Source organism: Microtus ochrogaster, assembly GCF_000317375.1.
Source record: "Microtus ochrogaster isolate Prairie Vole_2 chromosome 14 unlocalized genomic scaffold, MicOch1.0 chr14_random_2, whole genome shotgun sequence".
NCBI classification, from domain to species: domain Eukaryota; kingdom Metazoa; phylum Chordata; class Mammalia; order Rodentia; family Cricetidae; genus Microtus; species Microtus ochrogaster.
In genome coordinates, this window is record NW_004949097.1 from 12,953,363 (window position 1) to 12,959,126 (window position 5,764).

Below are 5,764 nucleotides of genomic sequence, written 5' to 3' on the forward strand. Positions count from 1 at the left end.
AGAAACACAGGCACAGCCAAAAGTCAGCCTGCAGCATAAATGTTTAAGTGGTCACGTCCCTGATATTAGCCATGACCTTGAATGCTCTCTAAACACACGAGGCCGGTCTCTGAATCATTAACTTACATTGCTGCGTTGCGGTGGGAAACCTGGGCAGCTGATTTTCGTTAAGTTGTTGTCTTTACAAGGTACAAATTGTTGTTGTTGTTTTGGATTGCTTTGGTTTTTCAAGACAGGGTTTCTCTGTGTAACAGTTCTGGCTGTCTTGGAACTCACTCCATAGACCAGGCTGGCCTCAAACTCACAGAGATCTGCCTGCCTCTGGGTCTTGAGTGCTGGGATTGAAGTCATGTAAACCATGCCTGGTTTACACAGCAAAATATTCTTAAAGCACATTTGAACATCCCAGAAATGTAACAAAAGACCTATAATATTAATGTCTTTCATCTCAAACTTAGAATTTTTTGTTTGTTTATTTGTTTGAGACATGTCTCCCTATGTAGTCCTGGCTGTCCTAGAATTCACTCTGTAGACCAGGCTGGCCTCGAGCTCACAGAGATCCTCCTGCCTCTGCCTCCCAAGTGCTGGGATTAAAGGTGTGCATCCCACACCTGGCAAGTCAAATTTGCTTTTCCACTATTGAGACATTTTTAAATGTCTCTCACCAAAGGTTATAGCCTGCTACAACTAGGCAATTAAATAATACTGATTTCGTTTTCAAATTGTTTTGCAGTGTGTGCATATCCACATTTTCTTCCTTTCATGTCTCTTTTACGTGGATATAATCACTAGTCTGTGTATTGAACTCAAGAGGCTTTAAGAACACCGTACACATGGGCCAAACACATCAATAGATATAATCGAAATTAATTTAAAAAAACACAAAAATTAACTATTTGTTCTCTTTAAATTTAACCTTAAAGATTCAAATGCCTCTCATTCACCATTTATTCTTGAATCTTAAAGTTTACCAACTGAAACACATCCTACTATTTTTTTCCTTCTAAAGTTGCTCGCCCAAGGAACTCAGGACCGCGAGGGGTGCACCCACACACTGAGACAATGGGGATGTTCTATCGGGAACTCACCAAGACCAGCTGGCCTGGGTCTGAAAAAGCCTGGGATAAAACCGGACTTGCTGAACATAGCGGACAATGAGGACTACTGAGAACTCAAGAACAATGGCACTGGGTTTTTGATCCTACTGCACGTACTGGCTTTGGGGGAGCCTAGGCAGTTTGGATGCTCACCTTACTAGACCTGGATGGAGGTGGGTGGTCCTTGGACTTCCCACAGGGCAGGGAACCCTGATTGCTCTTCGAACTGATGAGGGAGGGGGACTTGATCAGGGGAGGGGGAGGGAAATGGGAGGCGGTGGCGGGGAAGAGGCAGAAATCTTTAATAAATAAATAAATTAATAAAAAATAATAAAGTTGCTCGCCAACACCTGAACTCTGGGTTTTGTGTCAGGGACTTCTTCCTGGATGAGTTTGAGCACAACATCTGTCCCTGGGAAAATTATGAATTATCCTCTAAGACAAAGGGCTAATCTTAGTTAAGAATTAGTCTTGGAGGTGATTACAAATTCACTCTTAAAGCTTGTAGAAACAAAACTGAACTTGAAGAATATCAAGTTTTCTTTACGGTGGCTATAGCATACAAACTATGAAAGAAAGGTCGCATGCATTACTTTTTCTGATGTAAGTTTTGTCACGTGTTGGCTTTTTAAAGAGCTTCTAACAGCAAGATGGAAGGGCACCAGATGCTGTGAGGACTCCCCTACTTTTTATGCCTGTCCGGGGATCTCAAAGATATCGTAAGAAGAACAATTTACACTGATTTTTCCCCAGGAAGAAGTCGATATGGATCGTCACTTAGCTGCCTTGGAATGCATACATCCCAATGTAACACACATTTGTTCAGTTAGTGACTCTATGACATGAGATAAGGCAGTCACCGAAAGACTATTACACCATCTGCCTCCATGAGGCACCTGGAGATAGAATTCATAGAGATAGAAAGGAGTTCAGAAGTTACCGAGAACGGCAAAGAGGAGGTGGTACAGGTTTTCTGACATGCAGACGTGCTGGCTGCCTACACTGCGGATGTACTTGCTGCCCCTGGGCTGATGGCAGTATATTATATGTACTATACCACGGTTTACTTCAAAAGGCCCTACGCGTTTACTACGGCTTTCCTTGCCTGCCTACAAGTTGTGGCAGTTCGTTCAGGCCAAGTTCCTTTTCCGCTATGGCCCACACTACACTGCCCCAGGAGTAGCAAAGACAGAGCTGAGCTCGGAGATTTCCTTGCTAGCCGGATCTGGGCATTGCCACTTGCCTTCCTGGGTGTGTTATGTCCTAACTAGATTTTTCTGTTGTGATAAACACCGTGAGCAGAAACAGTTTGGGGAGGAAATGGTTTGCTCACATTCACAGGTTAGAGTGAGTCCATCATTGGGGAAATCTGGGCAGGAGTTCAAGGCAGATGCTTGAAGCAGAAACACAGGCCAGGCCACCAGCATAGAGATGGCACAGCCCACAGTGGACTGGGCATTATTATACCTATTATCAAGTTTTTTAAAAGTCCCCATTGTCATGCCCACAAACCTATCTGATAATAGCAATTCTTTAATTTAAACTTCTCAGGTGTGTCAAGTCGACATCCAAGATTAGCCATCACAAGTAGTGACTCCTTCCTAACCCAAGTGGAAATGAATTCTGTCTTTAATCTAAAAAATTAACATGAGAGACAGAGAACACAGGAACCGCTGGTCCCCGTGCATGTTCACGCTGCTATCCAGTGAGACAGTCCCTCTGTCCAGAGCCCCATGGCCACGCTTCTCTGCCTCCCTACAGCCGCTAGCCTGGAGTGCTCCCTACGGCTCGCCTGGAGTCCTCCCTTCAATTGCCTGAGTTTCTTAAATGTCCTTAAAAGCATTTCCTGCTCCTGAGCTGGCCAGGGATGGTTTCTGTTTATCCCCAACAGAGAGCCTAACACAGCCTGTCATTCAGGGCTCCAGGTTTATCTAGTGGGCAGCAGTCAGAGCAGGTGGCAGACAGTGAGAGCAGGGATGCAGGGGACCCTGGGAACTGTCACACTGGCTCTCAAGACAACTCAGGGCAAGGTTCGCAGATGACTTAACTGAGCACTGAGCGTGGCTGGAGCAGGAACTGGGGGCCAAGCCGCTCTCAGAACCCTTGGGGATGAGACAACGGCTGGTTTATCCAGGCTAACAGACGACTTCCAGGCTTGTTTAAGGTTGTAGTCTTTAGTTAGGTTTTGTTTATTTTTTTTGGTCCTATGGCCTGTTTATATTGAGCCCTGAGGATCCATAGGCACTCCGGGCACAGTGTTCAGCCCTCCTCTCAGCAGGGGGTGCTTCACAAGCAGCTGCAAGGTCTCCCAGAGGCTTCTCTGGGGCTCCACCCTTAACAACTACTGTATGCAATAAAAGTCCTGCACTTGATAATCAGCACAGAGAGATTATTTTCTGGTGATACTTTAACAGTGACAAGCATCTTACTTCAGATAGGACCTCACTCAGTAACGTGTGTCTGAATTCTAAGAATTTAGATGTGAGCTTAGATTACGCCGCTGTGTCAACTTCCCCTGCGTTTAGGCGAATCTGTGACCTTGGTCACTCTTTGAAATAGCAAAACTGAGCAGGAAGGAGAGGGGCAAGGGAGCTGTGAGTTAAAAATGATTAAGAATGACTTCAAATCAGGTGTGGTGATGCACACCTATAATTTCAGCACACAAGAGGATGAGTGCCAGCCTGCACTACGTATTGCATTCCAGGCCAGCCTGGGCTACAATCTGAAATTCTACCTTAAAATAAAATCATTTTAGATGAGAATTCTTTTTTTCCAAAGTTTCCAGGGAAGCTGGAGACAGTCACTCGGAGGCAGTTTATAGGGACAACAAGGGCTACGGCAGCCCTGGGGTTGGAGACCTGAGAGAGGGGAGAAGCCTGGAATCCACAGGGTAAGCGCTCTGTCTAAAAGCATCTCTCCTTCCCGGTCAGGCTGTCAGGTCCCAGCATCATCACCACAGGCTCTGTGAACCCAGCAGACACTACAGTGTCTGGAAGGCGTCAGGATAGTCACAGAGGGTCTGAACCAAGCTCACACCTCTCTCCTGGGTGAAGCGTGGAAAATGCGTCCAGACTATTCTTCTGTCTCTGCTGGTCTCAACAACATCAGAATGTTTGCCTTGTGAGCTTCAGAACTACTCAAATCCATAGCAAATCTTCACTGATTTTTGAGAAATGAAACAAGACAATGTCAAGTATGTAGCAGTGACTATGGGTATCACCAGGACACAAATGCCATCCGTCGTGGTAAGCCTGAAAGTTGGGCTCACACTGCAGCTCCTCCTTGAAGCCCTCTCAACCAGGTTGGACCAGCATAACAGGAAGAAATGTAGCTCTCCCAATTCCTGGCCACATAGTCCCTAGCCTCCTCGTGGCATTTGAAAGGAACTACCTGACAGGCTCTTCCTATCTCCTCTCTGTGGCTAGTTACTAAATTCATCCACAGCTGTTCATTAGACACCTTCTAGGCTTCAGAGAGCTCTCACTGTGACTTGGAAATTGTCTGGTGCTGGGACCGAAAGGCTTCAAAAGACAAAAAAGTACTTGGTGGTTTCTAGTCTTGAGAGCAAAGGTGTTGGATGTGTTCGTGTCCCCACAAATCCCAACCAAATGTCAAACTGCAAGTTCTCAAAGGGAAGCCAGGTTTGGTTTGGTTTGGTTTTGAAGACAGGGTTTCTCTGTGTAGCCCTGGCTGTCCTAGAACTCACTCTGTAGATCAGGCTGGCCTTGAACTCACAGAGATCCACCTATCTCTGCCTCCCAAATGCTGGGATTAAAGGCATGGGCCACCATCGCCCAGCCTGGGAAGCCAGCTTTTAAGGATTTACACCATCTCTTGAGCTTGAAAGCCTAGCTTGTCATAAAGGCTCAACAACAATGGGTGAATGAATGAATGAATGAAGAGTAAACAAATGAGCGAATCAACCAATCCACAGGGTACTTCAGCGTTAAGCACTTTATTAGGGCAGTCACATAAACGTGCTTCATAACAACATATTTCCAATTTTATCATTAAGGATATTTTTAATTCTGAACAGTCTGCCATCTTAACCCATTCTCAATCTAAGATGAAGCTCTGTAGACAGGCAATGCTCTAAGTATGTGACCGCTATTCTAACCAATTATTGATTATAATTTGGAGCGCACTCACTGCCCCATTCCAGAAACAGTCAACTAAAACACTCCTGGTTTATTCCAGCCACACACCAACAAAACACTGCCACAAACTGAAGTCACAGACACTGGCTCAGTCAACAGCAGTCTCGTGCTTAGTGGGATGATTCCTAACACAACCAATGAGCCATGCGCAGAAGTATATGTCTTACCTGCAGAACAAGCTCCGAAAACAAGGCAGACTGCACATTCGCTTAATAAATCAGACGTCATAACCGCTCAGCATTTCTGGTCAGACAAGCATTTTCCATGTTTAAAACATTAACAGCAACTAATATCCAAGCTTAAATAAGTTTGCCCTGTAGGCCTGTCATATAAATTTATGGTCACACATCTGCCTATGATGGCATGCCCTGTATCTGTGATGTAATGTGGACTTTAGGTCCGTAGTCACACATCCGCCTATGATGGCATGCCCTGTACCTGTGATGTAGTGTGGACTTTAGGTCCATGGTCACACATCCGCCTATAATGACATGCCCCGTACCTGTGTTG

The 5,764-nt window shown here is 45.4% G+C and overlaps 1 protein-coding gene across 1 annotated transcript in view; it reads right to left on the bottom strand.

Annotated features, from left to right (window-relative positions):
- The window catches only part of Itpr2 (inositol 1,4,5-trisphosphate receptor type 2), a 408,993-nt gene that overhangs the window by 397,450 nt on the left and 5,779 nt on the right, over positions 1 to 5,764 (bottom strand). The window lies entirely within an intron of this gene.